The following is a 26,088-nucleotide window of genomic DNA, read 5'->3' on the forward strand; positions in this document are numbered from 1 at the left end:
CTGTGTTCCAACATTGTTTATTCTACAGAAGAAAGAATAGAAAGAATAAAAATTGTTGCAACTTATTATCGAAATAATGAATGTGCTAAAGCTGCTGCAAGAATTTATAATACGAATCATCCAGACCACAACGTGAGGCATCATTAGACTCCGGACATTTTCAATAATGTATATAAAGATGATATAAAGATGATTTGTTTTCGCTCATTTTCTTGTTTTTTCTTAAATGAAACGTTCAACATTCAATTTCTCATTAACGAATGAACCAGTTTCAAAAAAAAAAATACAGAAGTAATAGAGGAGCAAAATATCTTCACATATTGGCATCTTAATAAAAGGAAAGGCATTTGGAAAGAAAAGTACTTTAAATAGCTTGAAATTATTTTCTCAGGCCAACTCTGATCAATTCTTAAATTTACATTACTCCGTAGAAAGTATTTATAGGAATACTCATATATAAAATTACGGATACCTATAGAAAATTTGAAGGTTGTTTATGGTGTCCTACGATACTCTGATGAGTAACAGAAACTTCGAAACCGAGATACCGTAGACTGGTCTGCTCCAGTTCAACAAGAAAGGGTATCAAGTATAAATATATTCAACAGATGTTAATGGCATCGCAGAAAGAAACTTCATCTGATAAACTAAAAGGAAATGACTTCAAAGTTATTTGATCTTTCGATTGATTGCTGGAACAACGAGCAGCATATGCAAAAAAAATCTCCGCAAAAAAATTGCACAAATATCTGTTGGATAAAGTCGAACATCTATCGCAATATTAGCCAGGGAAGTAGTTTTTTCTGGCAGGCATTTGCCAGATCCTACCAATTATGAACGTTGAGTGAGATTTTGGCATATATATCTCTTCTTGACACTGTAATCAGACTGATTTGATTTAGATTCTAAGATTTTTTGATATCTTCTAACTTTAATTCATTCTAGTACTTGATCTATAATTTGAAGACTATTCTAACTCATGAACAGTTAATGAACTTCTACCACAGGTGGAATCTCTTTTGAGATATGGGATTCATTTCTGGGGCAACTCCATACATTCTAGGAACAAATTCATTGCACAAAAAAGAATCGTGAGGTGCTTAGAAGGAAATACAAGACAACACTCTTGCAGATATCTTTTCAAAAAACTGAACATTTTAACTCTGACTGGATTATTTATTTTTGAGATATGTTTATTCGTCTAAAGAAATAGAAAAGGAATCCCGAAGAATTATAACACAATAACATCAATACGAAACAAAAAAACAACTTGCATATACTTTTTGCCAGATTGAATATTACCAGTTCATCGTCAAACTGTATTGGGCCAACGTTATTCAACGAATTACCTGAGTCAGTAAGAAACTGTACTAGGGAAATAGAAGTTAAAAAAGAACTCAAAATATTTTTAGTAGACAAAGTTTTTTATTCCGTGACCGAACTTATGTGTATGTAATTTACTTATTTGTAATATATACTAATTAGTTTGTAAGTTTTATAGTTGTGTAGTATCTGTGACTATCCCCATACAATGTATGGTGTCAATTATGGGAAATAAATGATTGATTGATTGGATCCTATGAAATTAACATCGGTTAGTATTGGAAAAGTAAATCAATACCGATTAAATAATTTTTTGATTTTACATTAAGGAATCTGAGTCAAATACTCGTCAATTTTTTAAAAATTTTTACCCAAATGGAATTTTTCTGTAGTAACGTGACAACACCGCATCACATGCATTAATAATAAATTCAACCTTGGAATTATAATCGAATTTCTACAACGGATTTGGCCGAGAAATGGTGTGAAGCATTACCTGTTGCAACGCAATTCATCTCAAATACGTAGGTATGAAGATGAAATTTATATAAAGACCATTTTTTCTTATGGCTCGAGTTTCAAATGACTCAGTCGCAGATTACAACTTTTATAAACATTTGAAATAATTTATCTGTCACAAAGATTAGTAGTGATAGATTCAATATTATTTCTTTTGTTTCTGAATGACCTGTATTACCTCTTCCTTTCTTTAGAAATTATTTCTGTGTTTCTGAATTTCAATTGCCCGTATATATGTTTCTGGACAGTAATTCTGAGCATTTGTGTATTTTCGAATGAGATACACCGACCCGCAGCTACAAGGAATCCGGTATACGCCGGGTGTTAGGAATCACACGTTAAAAGGTAAGACCTCGTTAATCCTTAGCTTGCACAAGTTTCGACTTCCGAGGGTTGTCGTTCGTAGGGTGCGACAGCCGGTTAACGAAAAAACAGATTTTGAACTCCTAGTTCGTATGGCCCGCTCCATATCTACTTTGCTGTACCCTTCCCTGCGAAGGCAATTTTTAGGTGATTCGAGTTCCTCGGGAGACTCTCAGGCTCACAGATGCATCAAGCCCTCTCAACCCAACGATTATGGACATACAGGATCGCTTACTTACATATATCGCCACGATAAACAAGCGCCGAGCAGATGTGACGTAACACAGGTGACACTTTTAGTAGCTGCCATAAGGACTGTGTGTTATTTCACACCTAAACGATTTGATCTCCACAACCTTTATTGAAAAAATATATCACATGTTTCGCTAAACATGAGCTTTTTCAAGTGATTAATACATCAAATTATCCTTACATTCATATTTATATACTACAGGTAACCATAATTGAGACTACCTGTAAGAAATTACCTAAACCTCTACATCTCGTACCTGCTCAATTATGATTACCTAAAGCATATTGCCTCACATCTACATCAATTCAAATCTAGTTGGTCATTCATTAGAATGTTTGAATTTTTAAGTTGATGTTCCTGGATTCGATTCCAAAATGTCCTGCCAGTTTGACCAATATATACATTAGGGCACGTTCCACACTTTAATTTATATACTCCTGATTTCTCGAATTTGGATGTTTTATCCTTATTATTTTTAACTAGCTTTCCCAACGTACTTGTTCTATATGCAATTTTAATATCTCGATTCCTCAAAAATGAAGCCACTTTTTCCGTTGGTTGTCCAAAATAGGTTAAAGGTCTATAATTTTGATTATCTACCTTATCAATGGGAAAAACGTCTCGAATCGCTTTTGTGTAGACTTTCTTGGCAAGTATTTTGTTTATTAATTCGGCTTTAAACACATTGTTTACCACAATTTGCTTGATGATATTGAGTTCTTTATCAAAATTATCTATTGAAAGAGAAACATTGACTAATCTGTGAATCATGCTATTAACATTTTTTGAGGATTATTTTCGGACAGTAATACAGTGTTTTTGTTTATTTTGGTTGAATTTTTATTTAACTACACCAATTAGATTTCTGAAACATTGAGTTTGTTATTGTGAAAGTCGTATTTTTTTGTGATTTTGGACATTTTTTAAATTGGTGTAACGAGTAGACGCCATATAAGATTCTGTTATTTTCTTCCTTTTTGAGGTTTGTTTTTTGCCATTGTGGACCTTTTTTTGTTTTTTGAACATTTTTAAATTAAATTAAGGTAAAAATTGGAAATATTCACATTTTTATAAGTAATAGCAATGATTGTCTAACCATTAAATAACCTTGTAATTTTTAGTAAAAATGCCTGGTCGTATTTGTGTAGTATCAACTTGCAAAAGCAATCAGTTGACTTTAAAGAAAAGTGGTGTTGCTGATGTAATATTTCACTCTATTGCTAAGGATATGGTTTCCACAACTTTGCATAAAGAATGGATTCGTCGCTGCAAAAGAGGGGATAAATTCACTCTCAAAAATGGTTTTGTTTGTTCCAAACATTTTACAGAAAATTATTATGAACGAGACCTTGAAAATGAATTGTTAGGTAAAAACTCATTCTATCAATTTACTGGTTAAAATAAATATGTTTTTTTATAGGTTTGCCTATAAAAATTTAGGATAACCTAAATTATCCTACAATTGATGAAGAGAGGGAAGTTTTACAGAATACAAGTCGTAATATTAGAGCCTCACAGAAAAAAACACAATGAAACTATCAGTATGTTACTTGAATCAAATTTGGATGATTTTAAGCCATTCACATCTCAAAGTTGCTCTTCTCCTCATAATATTGTATCTCCTCAACCTCAAACTGATCAACAAAATATACAAGGAGAATGATAAAAAATAAAAACCGTATCATGCATTTTCTGTCAGATAAATAAAAAACGTTGTTACACCTATTAACAATTTATTACCAATATATATTTTTGATTATTAAGCGTTTATTATAAAAGATGGAACAAAAAGTTATAGAAATTGTTTTTAGATAATTCCATTATCTAAAACAAAGTTCCTTACAAAATTTTTGTGGGAGTTACAGTTTTCACGAAAATAATAAAAAACTGATGAAACCTCTTACTTTTAAAAAGGGCAAAATAGCTCGCCCTATCATTCACAAAAGAAAAAATTTCACTTAGTATTAATCCATTTATATTAAGTATTTAATCATATATAAAAATAATATTTTAATAATTATTTTAATTTAAAAGTGCAGTACCGAATCAATCCAGAGTCACCACTGTTACGTCACGAGATCACGTGACGTGTCTAACAAAATCGCAAAAGTAAGCAATTATGTACCGTCCATAGTCGTTGCTCTCAACCAACGTTTTAATTACATTACCCCTCTCTATTGTCGTGGCTGGTTGTTAGATTTTTTATCCAGGAACCTGTCTGTGTGTCTAGGTTTTCTGTACACTATATTGCCCAATGACCCATCTTCACGTCTGTTCACAAGAATATCCAAGAAGGCTTGGATTTCTCGTTCCATTATGAATTGGTTTTTGAGTTGACAAGAGTATCAGTATCTGTAGAGTGGAAAGGCGAGTGTAGGCTCATAGCACTTAGGCTACTTAGAACCATTGTACATCCTCCCGAGGAGTTGTCCTTCTAGGTCATCGTCCATCCTGTCCTTTCTAGAAAGGCTAGAACACACATTCTCTTATTGACGATAGCTCCGGGCACTCGCATAGGACATGCCTGACAGTTTCATCTTCCTGTTCACACATCCTGCATAGAGGTGTGTCCACTAGCCCCATAATATGGAGGTGTTTCCTTAGTTAACAATATGGTTTCACGGCCGCTTGCTCTAAGGCCCATTGTTCGAAATTTTTCATGAAAAAATTCGCCACCATCGGACTTGCCTGTCCATTGCGGTTCTTAAAAAACATCATCCCACTGGAAACAAGTCAACGATAAACAATGATAGAAGAAGGCGTTATAATTGCTGGGAATAGCCGTACTATTGCATCAGAGGCATATCCCATAAATGGATGACATCTTACTTGCAAGACCGGGAACAATATGTGAAAGTTTCGGGTGCAGTATCTGAGGAAAAAAAATTGACCAGCGGAGTTCCACAAGGTTCTGTCTTGGGGCCCATATTATTTTTGCTATATGTGATGATCTCACGAACTTGAATATTAGTGGTAGGTTCATTTTATTTGCAGATGATGCAACTATAGAATGGCACACTAAAGATAAAAATATTCTCAGCCAATTGATCTCCTTAGATCTAACTGAAATAAAAAGATGGTGCGATGCCAATCAAATGGTCTTCAACTCTAAGAAAACTAAAGTGTTATCATTTAAATGGTACATCGACAAAATACAACTAGATAATGATACACTTATGAAATCTGATAATTACAAATTCTTAGGTGTTGTATTGGACCATAATTTAAAGTTTGATGAGCATATTATGGCAATGGCAAAGAAATTGTCATCTGGGTGTTATGCTATCAGAGTTATTAGAAATAACATCGGTTATCTTATTGCTAGAAAAGCCTACTTTGCTCTCCTGGAATCTCACATCAGATATGGGATAGCATTTTGGGGAGCCTGCTCACAAGCGTTGTTCTCAATGATCTTTAAGCTTCAAAAGAGAGCACTGAGATACATATGCCATGTTAATCACCCTCATTTATATCTCAGAGGATACTCACGTTAACATCAATTTTCGTGCTAGAATCAACTAGTTTAGTTCATAAGCATAAACTACATTTATTAAAATCTGACACTGCACGTAATACTAGGGCAAATGGCCAATATATACTTTTATCAATCTCCAGAACCACCCAATACCAAAATTCAATTGTTTACAATGGTACGAAAATGTTCAACCATCTACCGAAGCAAATTAAAAATATTCATAGCACTCCGAAATTCAGAAGGGCTGTAAAAAAATTTTTAATAACAAGACCGTTTTATGATTTGAGAGAATTTTTTGAACAAAATTTTGAATAGCTGTGACAGCAGTACAAAATATGTCGTATTTATGTCTCACACTAAATAGTGTTAAGGGTAGGTGTGTATGTATGACTCTATATATGTATGTACATACTAACTGCCTGTATTAAGAAATCAAACATTTTATAAAATTATTATATGTGTGTACATGGGTCTATATATATATATATATGTATGTATGTATATATATATATATATATATATATATATATATATATATATATATATATATATATATATATATATATATTATTTTAATGTTTTTATCATCTGCCAACTCTGTCCTGTTTTGTATTTATAATCAATTGATATAGAATGAATTAGGGAAAACTGTTTTTATATCTATTCTACTGTATTGTTGTGAAAATATTTTATAGTAACATGACTGTATATATACATTAAGTACATCCACTTTTAACATCCGACACTCCATATTGGTTTGCATCATTTTAATTTCATTCAATTATCATGACTTCCTGTACTATTATATTTAGGAGCTTTGTCAATAAGAATTCTATTCTTCAGATAATAAAGCATGCTTTGATTTGATTTGATTTCGAGCACTTCGACCGTTATCCCATCGCCTCTGATGTCTACCGCAGTCGTAGACGAAACGGCAGGCATAAAAACCTTGAATACTACGACCAAAAGTTACCTCTGGCCGTGATTTTCCGAGAGTTTCTGTGTAGATTAAGATTTGAAGTTTTACTATTAATTCACAACATTTATAGATCTCTGTGATGATTCACAATTTTAGAAATAATCGATTGAATATGAACTTATTGTTATGAAAATTCAAATAAATTCATCTGGTATACATTTTTAATGTTGCTATTCATGTGAATTTCATGTTGCTATTCTTCTGGAAAAAGTGCAGTATTCCATCAGACGGTAAGAACATAAATAGCAGCGAAATAAAAAGTTACAAACTTTCAATCATTTGCCTGTAAATAATAAAACTCGACATTTACTCGTTTACAACCTGCCATGTGGATTAAATTGAAAAATTCGCTTCATGCGATAAATCAAGTCTTACACGAAAAATGTAATCATTTTGAAACATGAACGTCTCTCTAACCCTAACAAAAACGCATCTGGCAACAGCTATATTAAAAATTTTCACAAACTAAATAGTACAGGATCCCGCCGCAAAATCACTGCGTTCGTAGCGCAGTTATTCACACTCAAATTTTTACATAGGTACATTTATGACAGGTTGCCAGTCGCAAAGTGGCCGCCAATATTTTTATTTGAAAAAATCAAGCTACTAAAATACTTCATGGAGTAAGTACCGGCTCAATCCCTCTACGAAACATGTTCTCCCTAATTAATCAGTAGACAGTTGTCCTGAAAATCTTGCGAAAAAAATTGGATTGGATAATTTAGGAAACATCAGCTACATGAATAGCATTTTACAAGTAATGTTCATGACGAGGTTTTAACGATGAACGAGAACAAGAATGTTCTCTACTTATTCACCAAACTTAAACAACTGTTCATGCAACTGCAATTTCGTAAAAAAGTATCATTTCCAAATACGCAAAGTTGCACGGATGCGTACTAAGCCTTTTACCTTATTAACGCTAGTTGCACACACACCGATTTTGGACGGCCAGTATAAAATCGGCCGATATTTTATTGGTAGCGGGTGCTTGCACACTCACCGGATTTGTATCGGTCAAACAATCAGTTGCTTTGTTGTCGTAATTAGCGCGCACCACCAAAACGAAGTTAATGCGTAGTTACTACAATTTCACCGAGCATTCCAGACTGGAATGGTCGGTAAAAAACCGGTGAGTATGCAAGAGTGTATTTAGTCATGTACGCCACTACTTCCCGGTACTGCCGGCGATACAGTGGCAGTGGACGGCTGCTCACCGATATTTTACCGGCGACGATCACCGGTCGGCGTGTGTGCCAGGTCCCGTACCCATATGTGGTTCACTATTGGAATTTGGACGACCGGTACAAAGTCGGCCGTCCAAAATCGGTGTGAGTGCAACTAGCGTAAGGTGACCGGAGGAAAGTTGCAACCTCAGCATATGAATCTTAATAAATATAATAAAACTCTTACATTTATTTTTCAAACCAAATTTGAAATGTTATTAATATCGTTTTGCTGATATGTGCAGTCTCGGACTTTTTGGACTGATTTGAAGAATTTGAAATCATCAGCAAAAAGAAGACAATCTATATATTTCAGAACTGACGGTAAATCATTTATGAAAATTATGAATAAAAGTGGACCTAGATTCGATCCTTGTGGTACACATGACCTAGCTGGAAATTTACCTGTAATTTTTCAGTTATGTTTGGCTATGAAAAACCGATTTTGAAGATAATTTTCGGTTAGTTCCAATTTTTTTAATTTCATATTTACTTAATTATTATGAAATTTGTTTTCAAATTTCTTATACTTTATTTGGTTTCCCCGATATAGCCATTGTAAGTACATACATACAAATAGATGGAGCTGAAGAAGTTTTACTTCAGTCGTGTGGTTCGAAGCACACTAGCTTTTTTTAATTAAAAATATTTGCGGCCACATTTTGACTGGCACTCTGTCGTAAATGTATTCTCCTATTTCACAAAATGTATGTAAAAATCTGAGTTTGGTTAACTACGCTATGGACGTAGTAATTCTGCAGGGAGATCCTAGACTAAAACTAGCAGCTGTCTCCAAATTTAATCAAAGGAATTCCTTCCAAAAAAACGCCAAATGCGAAATATTTCTTGCCAATTTTTCGTTTCACGATATCTACCATCTTTAATGGGATAATGTTGTATTCCCGACAATGAAAAATAATGAACGTTCGTTATTCGTTTACGAATGTAATTATAGAGGATGAATCGTACGTTAGAAGCGCTTCGTTTGGTCAAATAGCTATTTTCCAGCACTATTTATATATATCTAGGGGTTAAAGCACCTGCCAGTAATTTCTCTGTTTATACAGTAGGATGGTTATATGTTTGAAGTGATGGCACTTAAATAACAGTTAGGATAACACAAGGATCATTCAACTTGGACATGATGTTTGAGGACGGTGAGAGATGTGAATGTAGTAATTTTTTATGGATGTCGGGTCATCTCTAACAAGAGCAATGGTGATGATGATAATGCTATTGACTAGTTACCTACATAAATTCACTTAAAATTACCTCAATATTGAGTTAACCAGTTATAACCAGATTTGGTTCTATGATGACTTGTGAATAATTACAGAAAAGACCCAGTCCAGCAGTAAAGTCGAAGTGGCTTTTGTTTAACTGCGTTGAAAAAAATGTTTCCCAATATTGCAAGAATTTACGATAGTACCGTATAATGCATTGATACTTTTTTGTTTATTGATGCGTATATGTTACATGAAAATTGAAATACTTCGTGAACTACCTCATACCTCGTGAACTACCTCATTGTCCAGCTCGGGATAAATTTTTAGGCGATATGATTCCTCTCAGAAATTTAAAGTGTATAGTCCTGAAGTAAAAAATTAGTTTCAGTCTTATGACGTCACATCTAGATGGTACACGTCAAAATGTTGGTAATATGAAAACAATAATCCATGTATTACAGTTATTGAGTTCTTCCATGGTTTCCTTCAATTTAGATACTAATTGCAACTGGGATCATTCCAAACCAAACGCCGTAAAATTGTCATTTTCGAAAAAGTGACAAAACACAGCACAAAACACAAGCACTACAGGAAAATTCTCAAAGTGCTCCAAGAGCGGTGAAAAAGTAGCGATTCACATTGGATTTGAATCTCTGGAGATTAAATCCATTTGGGAAAACGTTCTCAAGAAGTATATTCCACATAAATGTAATTTTCCAAATGAAAAAGTTCTTTAACAGTGAAGTTCAAGGTGTACAGAGTTGAACCTTAAAACGATGAGCAGCCACAGTACGTCGCGTATTTCTATCATGTACCGCTCTTGAACACTTTTCGTGAAAGTATCGATATTCCAAGCTATCAAGGTTGCACGTGATATTCGCGTCTCCAATCAGGCGGATGGATATTTTCTGGATGGAATCCAGCAATTTGGGGGCAGAGCTCCATACATGAGAACAATACTCCAAAAAAAGTCTGATCTGAGCTTTATAAAGCATCAAAAGTTGCTGAGGTGTGTACAGTTTTCTAGCACGGAACAGTGTTCCAAGTTTTTGAGAAGCAGCCTTTGCAATTGGAGCGACGTGATTGTGCCAAGACATACTGGTGTACATTTGAACCCCCAACAAACTTATCGAAGCAGAAAGCGGCTTTTCTGACATCATTATATCCGGTTCGGAGACATTTTTCTTTTTGGGGAAAACCGATGCCTGGGTTTTTGAGGCATTGAATTGAACCTGGTTAGGATAGGTTAGATCCTCATTGAAATATGCAACCTCCTGCTGCCGATGAAGATGTGCATCCTCAGCCGATGTCCTGGAATCCATATGGAATGACTATCATGGAATCAATCTCGCGCCTCATTTTCCACTTTCCACAGAACTATAAAAATCATACATTTTTGAGACGTATCAAGTGAACCTCAAAAATGTAGCATGGACTTGAGGTCTATTATAATTTATTATTAATTTTCATACATAAAAGGATGACTTTTTTACAGACGTCTCCGTTATCTCACAGATGAAGTACTAGAGGCTTTTTTCATATGGTTTCTCCAATAGGACTATTCATGACATTACGTCAAAAATAATTCGTTTCGTTAGTTTCGATTATTTCCTCTGCATAACAGGATGGCTTCTGAGCCTATGCCGAGAAGCGCTTATTGCTCAACCTTTGCTGCAGGCAACCAGATATGCAAACAGAACTGGCTGGTGTTTCAATCGCCACAAAAGAAATAACCAGGAAAGGAATTTCTGGAAAAAACATAACAATCTGCACCGATAGCAGACAAGCCCTAATAGCCTTGAACAGACAACGTGTAACCTCAGGGCTAGTACTAGAGTCACCAAGATTTAGCCAAAGCCTCGGTAGATAATAACATTATCCTGAGGTGGGTTAAGGGCAAGACAGGAGTAAAGGTAATCGCATTGCCGATTCTTCAGCCAAGGAAACGGCTGGACTAAGAATTTTAGGACCCAGTGACTTCGATAATTGCGGAACTAGCCAAACGTCACGCCCATGCTCAATCCCTAAAGAGATGGGATGGTATCAAATGATGCAATCTTGCCAGAATTAACTTGGGCGACCCTGGGAAGCTGGCGCCAAAGAAATGTCTGGCGATGACCAGGAAAAATCTACGCTCAACAGTAGGATTTCTGACTGGCCACTGTCAACCAAGGAAACACTTCCATAATATGGGGCTACTGGACACACCTCTATGCAGGATGTGTGAACAGGAAGATGAAACTGTCAGGCATGTCCTATGCGAGTGTCCGGAGTTATCGTCAATAAGAGAGTGTGTGTTCGGCGAGTCCTGGCCTACACCTGCGGATATAAAGGAGATGTCTCCCAGTGACCTGTCCACCTTCCTGGAAAGGACAGGATGGACGATGACCTAGAAGAACAACTCCTCGGGAGGATGTACAATGGAATGGGTCACACATGGTCACCTTCCCCACTCTACAGAACAGGGTGGCTCATTGCCATTATTCTCTTCTACAATTAATCACGACTCTAAAAGTTAATGGAATCCAAATTCTGAAACCTGTCCACTGTCCATTGTTAATAAAGAAATCGACCATGACAGTGACCCAGAGTGTGGAATATTTCGATATTATCTGTTTGGATCGGTATACGGAAGATGACATGGAAGTTAAAAAAATTAAATCGAAATGATAATTGTTAATTCACTAGTTTAAGGACAATTCACGGCTGTAATGCCAAAGGCAATTCATTGTTAATTTTTGGTCCCTAAATGCAGAAATGACAGTAAAATTTCCTAACACGTAAGATTTTTGTGTTATGATTTTTTTCACAAAAATTTAATGAACACGATATTCCAAATTTGTTTCTCCCCTAAATTGAGGAAATTGTTTTGATGTTTTCTTTGCCTTTGGAACAGTAGGGCAACACAGATCCGTTATCAAGTAAAAGAAGGGCCTCCGAGAGATAAATATAGTGCAGGTCAAGCTAACATAAAGAATATACCTCTTGTTAATCCCAAAATCGTTTTGTTATCTCCATTACAGATTAAACTGGGGTTAATGAAAAATTTTGTAAAAGCGTTAGACAAAGAAGGTGATGCGTTTAAATACCTTAAACAAGTTTTTCCAAAATTAAGTGATGCAAAGCTCAAGGAAGGTATATTTGTTGGACCACAAATTAGAAAACTACTAAGTGATCAACAGTTTGATCAAAAATTAAGTAATGTTGAATTAGCTGCGTGGAGTTCTTTCAAAAGAATTGTTTCGGAGTTTCTAGGGAACAATAAAGTAGAAAATTACGAAATACTTGTAGAAGAAGTATTCGAAAACTACTGCAGAATGGGATGTCGCTTGTCTCTCAAAATCCATTTCTTGCACTCTCATTTGAATTTTTTCCCAGAAAATTTGGGTGCTGTCAGTGACGAACAAGGGAAAAGGTTCCACCAAGACGTACTGACAATGGAGCAACGTTACAAAGGCAGATGGGATGCGGCAATGATGTGGGATTATTGTTGGTTCCTTATGAGGGAAAACGATGGAACATATAAACGAAAGTCAACATTTGCTAAAAGGTTATGCACAAAAGACTTCATTCATATTAACTTTGAAATATCTCAATATGTAAAGCATGAGACGAATAAATGTGTTTTTTTTAAGAAGAATAAATGATAAATTATGATTATCCTCCAAGACATTTGAATTCGAATCATGCTAATCATCATCCCTTTACTTTTGTTTATCAAATCATAACGTCAACCAATCTGAAGACTACCCTCACCGTGAAGGCTCCCTGACACTGCGATTAAAATATTCAGATCGCAGCATGCCGAGCAAAGATACAACGTGTCGAGATCTATTTAGAGAAAGTCTACCTCCATCTTCAGTTTGAATGGTCGATATTTCGAATAAAACTTTTCTTCGCTATTTCCGTAGCATACCTAACCCTGGCAGTGGCCGCTAAAGAGATGCACAACGAGAATCACCAGTGGCGTAGAAGGGTATGCATTGAAAAAATTACAGAATTCTTTGAACATGAAGCAATTTTAAAAATGTCGAAGATTCTAAAGCATTAACGTTGGACAACATTCCAATAGCCCCATGGGATAAAAAATAGCCTTCACTTTTAGAAAATTACAACAATATTATAAGAGAAGTAATGAATGAAGGAAAAACAAATATTTGGATATATATTGTGAAGCAGTTTCAGAAAATGTATTGGTCGGGCTCTTTTATGACAACAAAACAAGGCATCTACTCAAAATTAGTTACAGAATAAGAAAAAAAAATTGATATATTAGAGATTTCAAATTACAACAATTACAACTAAAAAGGAACAGGAGGGAACGAAGCAGCACCTTTGATGTGATTTTTTTTTCTTCTTTCCTTTTTTTATAATCTTAGTTCTTTGAATTGATTTGTATTTCATGATTGTTCCAAAAAGTCAAAAATATTTTTTTTAATAAGTTTAAAACAATAACGATCGAAAAATACTAGTATAATTGTTAAAAAAGCGTGGGCGCTATGTGCCGTACTTTTTGTATATCTAACACCCATGCTTTTTTCACAATAATATTAGTATTTTTCGATCGTTATTATTTTAAGCTTATTTTAAATGAAAATTATTTTTAACTTTTTGATTCGATGTTTTTTTAAATTATATTTATTACTTTTCAGTTTCACATGCTATAAAAGCGTGTCCGATTTATTGTCAAAAATAATTTATTTTAAGATCTAGTCACTAGTATTATAAATCTTTAACAGACAGCACATGAATGTAAAATTCCTCTCAAACAACATAATAAAGTTTGAGGCCTCAAATTCTATAGTAATACAGAGATGTAAGTCTCCAACAGAGGGCGGACAGTTGTAAAATTTGTTTCGAAGTAAAGAGAAAATTTGCAGTAATAATTTCAAAAAACAATTCAGTCTTGATGTTTTGATTTGAAGTTTCATTCAAAATATTAATGGACTAAAAATATTTTTTCAGTGAATAATTTTATTTTTCAAATCAACCTTTTGATTTGATATGTATGTCAAACACCTTAATTCTAATTTTTCGATTTTTTGAAATATTTCAGTAACTGAATTTTTTAGGTGTACAATTTACGATAAAGTTTTCATTGTTGAAATCCATATTCTGGTTTGCTCTCAAATAATCGAATTAGATTTTAAAATGTATCTTCAGTTTCGTTCAAAACTTTGTTCTGTACTGAATTACGGGTAATTGAAAATATTTAAATATCTAAATATTTCATCTGTATATATATATATATATATATATATATATATATATATATATATATATATATATATATATATATATATATATATATATATATCTGTATATAATTCTTAAAATCTTTTTTTTATTTTCATTTTCTTTTGAGCAACCTATCAAGAATGTTACGTACATCGCCATCTGCCCGCGAATAGATCAAGCATTAATTGATTGTTACGTACAGCGCCATCTGCCCGCGAATAGATCAAGCAAAAATGCCGATAATTCTGTCAATACAGATCCCCGAGCGTGGAGATTTATTTTGGACAAGAAAATTTCCAGAAAATCAACGAGTTTGTTACGAAATATTTATTTTCAGGGCCGTCGCCATTGGGGATGACAGGGGAGCCTCCCCCCCTGCTTTTTCGACTCGGGAAAAAGTTGGGAAATTTTGGGCCGTGAAGATATAAAAAAATAATGGTGAAAAAATGAATAAAAATTTGAAAAATAAAAGTGAGAGAAAAGAAAGGGAGAGGTAATAAGAAAAGGGAAAGAACCAGGAGAAGGTTGGGATTTAACAACATGCATAGCTTGGAGATCCCATACTTTGAAATTTTGAGTTGTTTGAAAACTTCAAAAAAGTTTAATTTCTCTCAAGTAAGGAAACAGTCCTGAACAGTCCACAAATTTTGAAGTGACAATTTTACAAAATTCCCAACTTTTCGCTGATTTTTCGACTTGGAAATGTTGGGAAATTTCGGGCCGTGAAGATAGAAAATTAATATATTATAGTAGTAACCAATCGATCGGCTTTCATTTTTTCGAAAGTTGGAAAATTTTGCTAGTGGGGTTGGGAGAATTTTGATTTTCTCCCCCCTCGGTTTTTCTTTTCGCCACGGCCCTGCCTATTTTATTTTGATGTTTTGTGATTTGATATTATTGAATATCAAGTTCTTGTAATCAAGTATTCTATAATAAAAAATCTACAAACCACAATTGTTCTATATAAAGGTTCGACTTATACTGACTTATTAAAAAATCACAAGTTCTACTATGTAAGAAATTAACAAAAAATAAATAATAATTGCACAAAGAAACTTTCCCTCGTTTATCTTAAAGGCGCGATTTTGTTCCATCCTTTACATAAAAGAGGACGTATGCTTCTCCACTCACAAGCGACTTTGGTGAAATTGGTGACACGTGTGAATCTTTGTATTTGTGCCACGCGCCAGTATACGGGTGTCTGCAGTATGCTGTATTGTCCTTTGTTAGTAATCCCACTGTGATTTAAAAGTGCATATAGATTATAACAAGTAGCCACATTTTCTCCTGCAAAATTGTCCATATCCAATCCTTCTAGAGGAAATTCGATGACATCATTCAATTTGCCTCTACTTTCCGTTGGAGAGAATCTTTTTAAATGTATTACTAAAATATAGGAAAACTTGTGGATTGATAGGGACTTTATGCATTTTCTCCTTTCCTTGCATTTCGAACACGTCGGTTTTTCAATTCCATCCAAAGTTTCTTCTCTTGTAAAATAATCTAAGCATTGCCACAAACTCAATTGGTCGGTTCTTTGTGGTATGGAGAGAGACAAATCCCAGAAAGGATCAAATGTTACTGAAGAGTATCCACAGTGTATCCACAGTGTGTGTGTGTGTGTCTACAATCTTAGAGTTATGCATCCTCAAATATGTGAGCCATGACTCTTGTGCATTTCCGGTGTCGCTCAATTTTTCGTCAATCTCCGTTAAGATTGGTTTAGGTTTCTCATTAATTATATTAACCTCTTCATGTAATCCTTCTAAAAGATAACGGAGAAACTCCTGGGCGTCTTGATGGGAATTACCCATGAATCGAGGAGCAAAACTTTGAATCTGATTTTTAAGGAGGCTGTATTTAATACTTTATCAAATGAATCTGCTGACCACAACTCCTTGATGACTTCTGCAAACGATTTGATTAAAGCAACCTCCATACTAAAAATACTAGTATTGATATCTTTCATGAATTCATCCTTTTTCAAATATTCCAATAATCATCTCGTATTTGATAAACATTGAATTACGCTGTTCATGAAACATTTAACCCAAAGGTTTTGACTGAAGAATTTATCACTGAACAATCCGAAATATCTTTGAAACCCATTTGAAAATTTTGCTGAGAGATAAAGTATTTTTTTCATTTGTTTTTATTTTAATTTCATAAAGTTCTTGTTACAATACTGTATAATTTTGAGTAATTTTCGGTGTTAACAAAAAATAAAAATAACTTTGCACCAAAAACTTTGAAAATTATTTTACTCTTCAAAAAAATTGACCGTAGTTAACACCATAGTTGTACACTTTGTGATATTGCAGTCTTTTAAAATAAACCGTCATATAAAGGATGCTGTCTATTTATCGTTTTAGCAAATTTTTCTTTTCGTAGTTCTCTTTTTTAAAAAAATGGGTACAAAAAATAAAACTTCACTCAGATGGCCATGACTTCAAATCTAGATGTATTTCTAATGCTGAAGAACTTTTTTATCATCCGCGATTTTTTAAAATAGGAGTACTTTACTCTTGTCTCAAAATCAGATATTTGAAGGATCCTCGTGTATTACGTGTGTTTTACTGTATTTTGTTGGTGCATGTTTAGTTTTAGGGGATGCACAAACTTTTATCAAGAATAACTTCTTGTCGAAAACCCCTTAGTAAAGAAGTTTCCCATATGGTGCATACTTTGGGTATGACACTGTATATAATTTTTTAAGTAAAGATTTTTTTCAACAAAAGTCTATATATAATTTCCCATTCCAGATGCCTGTCTATTATAATAACAAGAAATTCAATGTGCCACGCAGACAATATATCAAATTCATTAAGTATCAAGTTGGGTAAGATTTGTCAACGTAGATTTCTGCCTGAAATATTCCACAAGAATCACCTTCAACCTCGGCTCGATAAAGGAGAAATTCTCTCGGAATATCTCCGCCACTGCAACCCCGCATCAACGACAAAAAAAAAACAAAAGCAAGCTTAGCTTAGAGACTTGCTCCTCGAGCCAAGCCCGTCCGACGGGTTGGATTTTTTACCCTCCTACTCCTCCCATTCCTTCTACGCTTCTTGGTCTTTTTTTGTACGAGAAACGCGCAGCTGACGATTTGCTACGCGAATAATAATAAATAAATTGTAATAATAAATTAATAATGGCTGGAATGCAACGGTAGTGGGACGTACTAGAGGTCGATGAGCGGAATATGCACATGTATGCACTAGCGAAACGCTCTGTATGAGTCGGTAAATTCGTATTTTTGTCGCGCCATCATTGCTCCTCCACTACATTCTTTACCATAACGGGCGGCGTTTTTATCATCCAACTCACGGAGGCCTGCTTTCGATTATAGGATGAGTCATAGAACTAAAATAGTTTTTCTAGCAGCTGCAGCAACCCAAATAGAACTAGATAAGTAGTAATCTAACCTCAAAATTTCACATTAAATGATAATTCTCATTAATTGATATTATATTCAATCTTGGTAAACCACATTGATCTAAATATTTACATAATTCTTCAACAATAAGAACAAATTGTTCACACTGAATAAGAAACAACAATAAAAGCAATATACAGTGTGTCAATTTTGAAACTTACAATGAGCTTTATCTCACGAACGAAAGCTGATATCGAAAAATGCTTGAAACCGTTTCTAGGATAGTAAGGGGGAACTAAAGTGACATGACAGAGAACTCACCCCCATCAACCCCCTAGGCCCCACCCACCAAAACACAAAAAGTTTAAATTTCAAACCCCTAGTTGTGATACATCATTGAAAAGACTATAAAAATGCTATCCAATGGTATAAATAATAATTGTACAGGGCGATGCAATAATTGTGAAACTTTGGCTCAAATGGAATATTCAATGAGGTTTTTGTTGAACTGCAAATTTATTAGAAATGTCAATTAAGTAAATGTTCAAAGTGGGTTCCGTTGTTTTGTAAACAATAATACAGCCTATTCTCAAATTCTGCACGAACTTTGGCAAATGTTGTTCTAGCGACATGCTTGCGTAATTCTTTCTCGCAATTCCCCAAGTGACGTAGGTTGAGTTTTTCAAACAACTGACTTGAGGTGACGACACAGGAAAAAGTCAGGTGGCGCCAAGTCTGGTGACCTCGGTGGTCACTCAATGGGACCTCTCCTTGCAATCCATTTGATCGGATAATTAGTATCCAACCAGAGCCTAACTGGAGCTGCATAGTGAGGAGGTGCTCAATCTTGTTGGAAGTGCAAACATTCAGTTTTTCAGGATATTGAGAGTGACCTTCTCTGAATCGACGCGGGTTCGCATCACTCCAGTACCGACAGTTTTGTTTATTTACATTACCATTCAGCACAAAAGTACATTCATCACTAAAACAAATATTTTTCAACATTCTCGGTTCAACGCGAATTCTTTCAGTCATGAGTTCACAAAACTTAATTCGTCGGTCTGGATCACCATCGCCTAGTTCTTGAAGAATTTGTGTTTTGTACGGGTGAAACTTATGTAATTTCAACATCTTTCCAACCGACTCATGTGAAAATCCTGTCACTGCAGATACTTGACGTGTTGATGCAGTAGGCTCCGTTGCAAAATTTCCAAGGATCTCAATTTGGGTTGCTTCATTCAGTAATATCTTGGGGCATTCCTTTTTTTATTTTGCACTGATCCCGTTTCTCTAAACTTTTCAACTAAATCGCGGACGTACACGTGACTTACATTTTTGTCCGGATGCCTTTCATGAAACATTTGAGCTGTTTTTGGATGATACTGGTTCTGGGAGGCAAATATGAAAATTATCTCCACGCGCTCAGATATACTGTAAACGATCGTGACAACTACAACTGAATGACAGTACAAATCGTACAGATGATGAAAACTAATGACATTTGAAGGTCTCAAACAAACCAAAAATTATTGACTCTGACCGAACCCTAAAACAGATCTTTACAACTTGTTTTGCAAAAACGGCAAAACAACTACTGCTGAATGACAGTACAGATCGTACAAATGATGAAAACTAATGGCATTTAAAATTCTGAAACAAAACAAAAATTATTGACTCTGACATAACCCAAAAACAGATCTTTCCAACTTGTTTTGCAAAAAAAGTATCGAAGGACACTTATCACTTAAAATAATAGTCCGGGAGGTAGCAAAAGTCATAGTAAGCCGGTAGATAAAGTTCCTGCAGACTTTGACAATAAGCTGTATTATTGTTTACAAAACAACGGAAACCACTTTGAACATTTACTTAATTGACATTTTTAATAAATTTGTAGTTCAACAAAAACCTCATTAAATATTCCATTCAAGCCAAAGTTTCACAATTATTACTTCACCCTGTACAATTATTATTTATACCATTGGAGAGCATTTTTATATAGCCTTTTTAATCACAAGTAGGGGTTTGCAATTTAAACTTTTTGTGTTTTGGTGGGTGGGGCCTAGGGGGTTGATGAGGGTGAGTTCTCTTTCATGTCACTTTAGTTCCCCCTTACTCTAGAAAAGGTTTCAAGCATTTTTCGATATCAGCTTTCGTTCGTGAGATATAGCCCATTGTAAGTTTTAAAATTGACACTGTATGAATGATCTTCCACACCATATGAACTTCCTCAATACGATTCAGTATGCCGATGATACCACTATTTATGAGAGTCACCCTAAACATGAATATCCAAACCAACTATCTGAAAACGCATTGAAATTTTTTTGCAGCCAATAAGTTGAATGTCAAGAAAACAAACAATTACGTTCACACTAAATTAACTGAAGGACAGTCAAAAAACCATCAAGTTTTTGGGGATCAAAAACTTAATTGGAAAGAACACATCAAAGTTATCCCTACTAAGCTGTCCAGCACTCTTTACCTGCTTCATAGAATCAATGAATTTGTTCCCTCTTATGTTGCGAGAGCAGCTTACATGAGGTTATTTCAATCTAAGCTTTCATACGGATTGGTTTTTTGGGGACTTTCAACTGATTGGGAAAGGATATTCATTCCACAAAAAACGGCTATTAGAATCCTGGGAAGGGCAAAACGAACTGACAGCTCTATTAAAAAAAAATTAATATATTAACAACACTGTATTTAAAAAATTTAATATATTAAGCATTATGTCTTGTCCTTATCAAGACACAAAATAACACCCCTCAAGTTAATTGAAACCATGAATATTTCGACAAGAAATGGCCACAATATCGACTGGCAATTACTCATAAAAGCTTTTTTACTATGGCGATAAGGATCTTCAACCATCTGCCACCATATATGAGGAAATTACATATGATTAAATTGAAAAAAAGTATAAAAGGGCTGCTGGTTGATCTCTGCCCTTATGACGTAAGTGCAAGTTTTCATGCTTTGCCTTTTTAATGTGTATGTTTTGTACTATATTTATAGAGAAAGCAATAGTGGGACCAGCTAAACAAAAAACGGCCTGTAACAAGATCAATTTCGGTTTGAAGTATTCTTCTATACCGTACTCACAAACATTTTTTCATCAAATATCGAAAACTAGTGCATGAACTGTCCGTCCCTATTTACCTATGAAAGAGAAATCTTAGAAAAATAGTTTTCGGTATAATTTTTTTGATATATCACAGTTTATTCCAGTTCTAACGAAAAAATTCGTGAATTTTGAATAATTTTTTCGAAAAATTGATTTGATGACAATTTTCTTGAAATGAAATTCGTGTGATATCAATAGATTTTCCAAAAAATACTCGGCAATGCTTTTATTGTTATTTCACATTGCCGTTTTGTAATGGTAATGAAAATAACCCCATATCTATTTGAATATTCTTTGAATAACCAATAAAACTCAAATTCCTGTAAATCATGTACAAAAAAATGTATTCTACAACATTGATTGAAAAGATTTGCCTGCGAAAATCTTTATTTTACATTGATCGACAATGAAATATCGCTCCGCAATAATACTATTCTGTAGGGTTTTTCCTACAACTACTTACTTTAGAAACATTTCATTTCGTTATTGAATTTTATTTTTGTATTATAAATTCTTGTTAGGAAATTAACTTTTCATAACTCTATTATCGAGCAGTCGTCCAAAATATCTATCTGCTTGATTTTTTTATATTAATTATTTTATTTTGATTTTTACTTAACATTTTCGTAATTTTTTCATCGCATATCATTGAAGTGCTTTCTTCTCTCGAAACGAGAGTTTATTGCCGAAAAACAGATGAATATTTAGAACGAAGCCATTTGGGATGTTTCGAGTAGGTACCCATTGTTAACACTCTTACGGAATAAGACAATGACCCAAGTGGTTGACTTTTCTTGACTGAATTTATGACTCCGACTATTGTGAGAGATAATTTTTCAAGAGTCACTAGGAACAAATTTTCTCAGCCGATGCATCCAGTCTGTTCAGGGATTTCGGCCGGGAACTAATACTAATTCAGATTCTCCTCGCCACAAGGTTACATTGTTATTTTCTGTTTGTTCATTTGTTGGTGTTGTTAATAAATTTTATCATTTGTAAACGCTGTGTCCGTCTGAATAATAATTCACCTATCACCAGTCCCGACAATTCCTATTCTATATCCTTCAGAACATCTTGTAATACATTCATTTAAGGAACTATGTGAATTATATTACGCTTGCATGTCTCTTTCATGTGGCTACAAGAAAAAATGAAGAAAGATCGAATTCTGCCATGTGTCTGTTATGTTGATAATGATGTCGTTTCTATGCCTTGTACGTAAGAACACTCGACTTAATTGCAACCATAATTGAGTAGTAGTACTAGATTTTATGATCGGATTATGCACGAATTAATTGCGATAAATGATTTTCTGCTCTTTTGCATAACAGGACGTTCCGAAGATCACCTACTTCGATAAGTACATCTTGGAATCTGCGACGGATTGATAAAATATCTGAGAAAGTTGTGAGAGGCTGGTTATTTTTTTTTTATAGAAAATATTATTCAGTATAGAAAAAATTTTCTTGATTTCTTTATTACTGACTAAATTGACATGTTAAAGTATTGAGTGCTTCCTCTTATAATAATAATAATATTAATTTGACTACGTTACATAACAACAACATGTTTGTAGCAAGTCATGTTTGGCTTGTACATTTCAAATGTACAAGTTAAAATTTACAAGCAAATATCAACAGTCATATATATAAAAACTTTGAAAATAAAAATAAGTAGTGATTTGTGTGTTACCACAAAAATGTGGTCTAAAGTCTGTTTGAAAAAAATCTGTTTAAAATCTGTTTTTCCGTTAATCAGCTGTCGCCCCCCTACCGAACGACAACACTCAGAAGTTGAGAAACTTGTGCGAGCTAAGGACTAACGAGGTCTTACCTTTTAACGTGTGATTCCTAACACGGTTGCAGAATCATCCCAGCTTCAATCAGATAAATTCTCTCGAGAAAAATATCTGGTCGAGGCAGGAATCGAACCCACGGTCTTCCGATCGTGAGTCGGGCGCACTACCACCGCGGCCAATTCCGACAACTGTCATCAACAGAATTGAAGCAATGCCTCAACAAATAATTTTTCAATGTTCTCTTGTAAGTATTCAGACTGAGTTCTTTGAAATCTTGGGGCAAAATATTGTACAGAGAATAATTATGCCCAGTATCTAAATGTTATGCCCAGTAATTTAACTTTATTAGTTTCACAATTAGAGATAATTTGATTATTAGCAGAAATATGGATGTATTGTGTCTTTTAGACCATTTAGTTTCAGCTTATTAGATAGAAACCACTGATTAGCATTATTAGATACCTCGTCCAGATGGTTGAGTGGAAGAACAGTTCAGTTGTTGAATTTATTCAGGAGCTGAACTGAACTTCGCCCTTTATTTTCTAAAATGTCCTGTTAATGTATTTCCTCAATCATGTTTTTTTTAAATATTTTTTGAAAATAATAAAGACGATTTATATTGTGTAGAAATTCTGTGAATGATATCTGATTCGATTCCATCCTTAAAATATATCCCTTTCAATTCTTCAATAATGTTTATGAAAAGAAAATGAAGGACCACATTTCGGTCATGGTTCATTGGGAATTCGAAATTCGATGCAAAACTAGAGTTTCGTCAGTCCATTATAATTTTTCACGTAGGGTGAAGTGCATCTTTTCACATAATGAAATAAAATAAGTAAAAAAAAAATGGTTATGTTGAACGGTTTTATTGAAAAAAAAACTGATGATGTAGACAATATATTAAAAGCTAAAAAGTAATACGAAAGGTCCTAGGTAGCAGTCATCACACCAGTCTCCTCAGCAACCTACGGTATTGATTAGATAAAAATAATAATAAAATTGTTGGGCGTAGTATTCACACATTTACGTAGTATTCACAACTTTTTTAGCTTTTAGTAAATTATCTACATAATTATTAACTTTTTTTTCTTCAATGAAACCGTTCAACATAAAACTTTTTTTCTTATTTTATTTTCAAGATTTTAGTTTCTAATTTTGTTACTCAATTCTTCACATTCTGTTTAGTTTATTTAGTGCCCCAGTATTACAAGGGTTATTTCTCGATAATTTGTTGCAATCTAACTCCTCAATCAATACATAAAAACTTTCCAAAGACTTTACTCGACTTGGGGCCACGTATGCTTGTCCTTCTTCAAACAATTTCTAGCCGAAATACAAAACTGCGTGGTCTAAGGTGCTGCTTTGCATTTTGTTAACAGTAGAAGCCTATGACAAAATTAGGGTTAACATCCTTCTTTCAGCCGTCCCATAATTGAACTTTGCTTTAAGTTGGATAAGATGTACGCCGTTAATCTGAACTGATTTTGCAACAGCTTTCCTTTAATAATATAGTTAGGGAGCTAACTAATTTCATTATTCAACAATCGATCGCTTCAAAAACACATCACTAACTTTCTTCGAAAGCTTCTGATAATTCCTCTTCCATATTCTCTGTTTCACTATCACTGTCGTCATTTAAATCAATAAGGAATTCATTTCCACCATTAATAAGGAAGTGTCCAATCTCCATATAGTTTTTTCAACTAGAATTATTTTTTTAATCCTTTTTTGTCAGTCTTCTTCTTTATCTAATTCTGAAGAGTTTTGTCACAGCAGCACACGTTATGGCCGGAAGTATTCAATTTCTTCCTTATGATTTCAGTTGTAGGAATCTCATTGCTGTTCTAACAGTCATATATTGTTTTTTTCAATGATTGTATTAGATGAACATCTAAAGGTTTTGGTAATCCTGTATCACATCGCGTAAGGTTTGTTTTTGACTATTTTACGTAAAGTTGAGAAAGGAATTTCGGTCAACTTTGATATTGCTTGTAATAGTTTGTTTCTAAAAGGTATTCGAAAGACCTTTAAAGCAAGGTGCCACTCGACCTTCTTTCCCTATCTAAATAAGGGTCGTCGGACGCACCCCTCCGAGGGGGTGCGTTCTACAAAAAATCTGATTAGTCTGAAAGGTGTCCCCCTTCAATTGGAAATCGACGTGTCCGAGCTTTTTTTAAAAATCTTACTTTTTATATTCAAAAACGGCTTTGTTAAGTTTTCGTTGTTACACACTGTATACATTGAAACATACTCTCTGTGTTTCAATATTCAAATGCATCCGAATCTCATTCACTGGTATCTCTTTTTCGCATTGTTCACCATCGCTATTGGAAACCCTACACTGGAAAAAGTCTGCGTTGTTATCACACACGTTATTACTTACTATTAGAATTGCACCAATATCGAATTTCAACACTCAAATCGCGATCAGTTCCTGAACTGAACACGACGGCGATAACCAAGGCCGCATTCCCGATGTCTATTCGACACCGTAACATTTAATTTTATAACTCTTCAGCCATTCATATAACTCGGTTAGTAAAAATTATCCAACACGAACAGCCAAGTTTACAGTCCACGTGAACTAGTTTGCAGCCGGTTCATTTCTATGCATTGGTTTTTTTGGCCTTTGAGAGTGCCGACAACTTTAAGAGTGCACTATATCGTTTACATCGACTACAACATCCTTCTTTCAGCCGTCTTTTCGAAAGTTGATGTGAACTGACGGTACACCTATTTCGTACATTCAAGTTCGACGAAACTGAAACTATACAATTTCTGCAATGTAGCTGATAGTGCCGTTCACGATCCTTTTGAGATATCAATATTGGACCGCAACATATTGAGGTAATTATGAAATAATATGTAATCCGCCATTTTGTAGCCGCGGCCATCTTAAATTTGCATCTTTTTTAAAGTGTACTACTGTCCTACTAGTCAAGCCCTGTCATTTGATACCCATATTGAGATAGTTGTGAAACAATATGTAATCCGCCATTTTGTAGCTGCGGCCATCTTGGATTTACAATGATACATTGTATTGGCATCAAAACTGAATTTATGTACCAAATATCAGATCAATCTGTCAACAGGAAGGCGGTTAAACTTCAATTTCTAAAATTGACCCAAACAAACAGGGCAAACTAAATAAAACTGTTCAATTAACAATACAAAAATGCTAGAAA

At 34.4% G+C, this 26,088-nt stretch overlaps 1 protein-coding gene and 1 long non-coding RNA gene across 4 annotated transcripts in view; one reads left to right on the forward strand and one right to left on the reverse strand.

Annotated features, from left to right (window-relative positions):
- The window catches only part of LOC111514586 (uncharacterized), a 255,565-nt gene that overhangs the window by 33,569 nt on the left and 195,908 nt on the right, over window positions 1-26,088 (reverse strand). The window lies entirely within an intron of this gene.
- LOC141484812 (uncharacterized) lies at window positions 1,792-12,920 on the forward strand. Its single transcript, XR_012466811.1, has 3 exons — window positions 1,792-1,851; window positions 2,037-2,187; window positions 12,743-12,920. It is a non-coding gene; the product is annotated as an uncharacterized lncRNA (long non-coding RNA).

This window comes from Leptinotarsa decemlineata, unplaced genomic scaffold (genome assembly GCF_025532065.1).
Source record: "Leptinotarsa decemlineata unplaced genomic scaffold, Ldec_3_MD MMD2_tig00026294_RagTag_RagTag, whole genome shotgun sequence".
Lineage (NCBI taxonomy): Eukaryota > Metazoa > Arthropoda > Insecta > Coleoptera > Chrysomelidae > Leptinotarsa > Leptinotarsa decemlineata.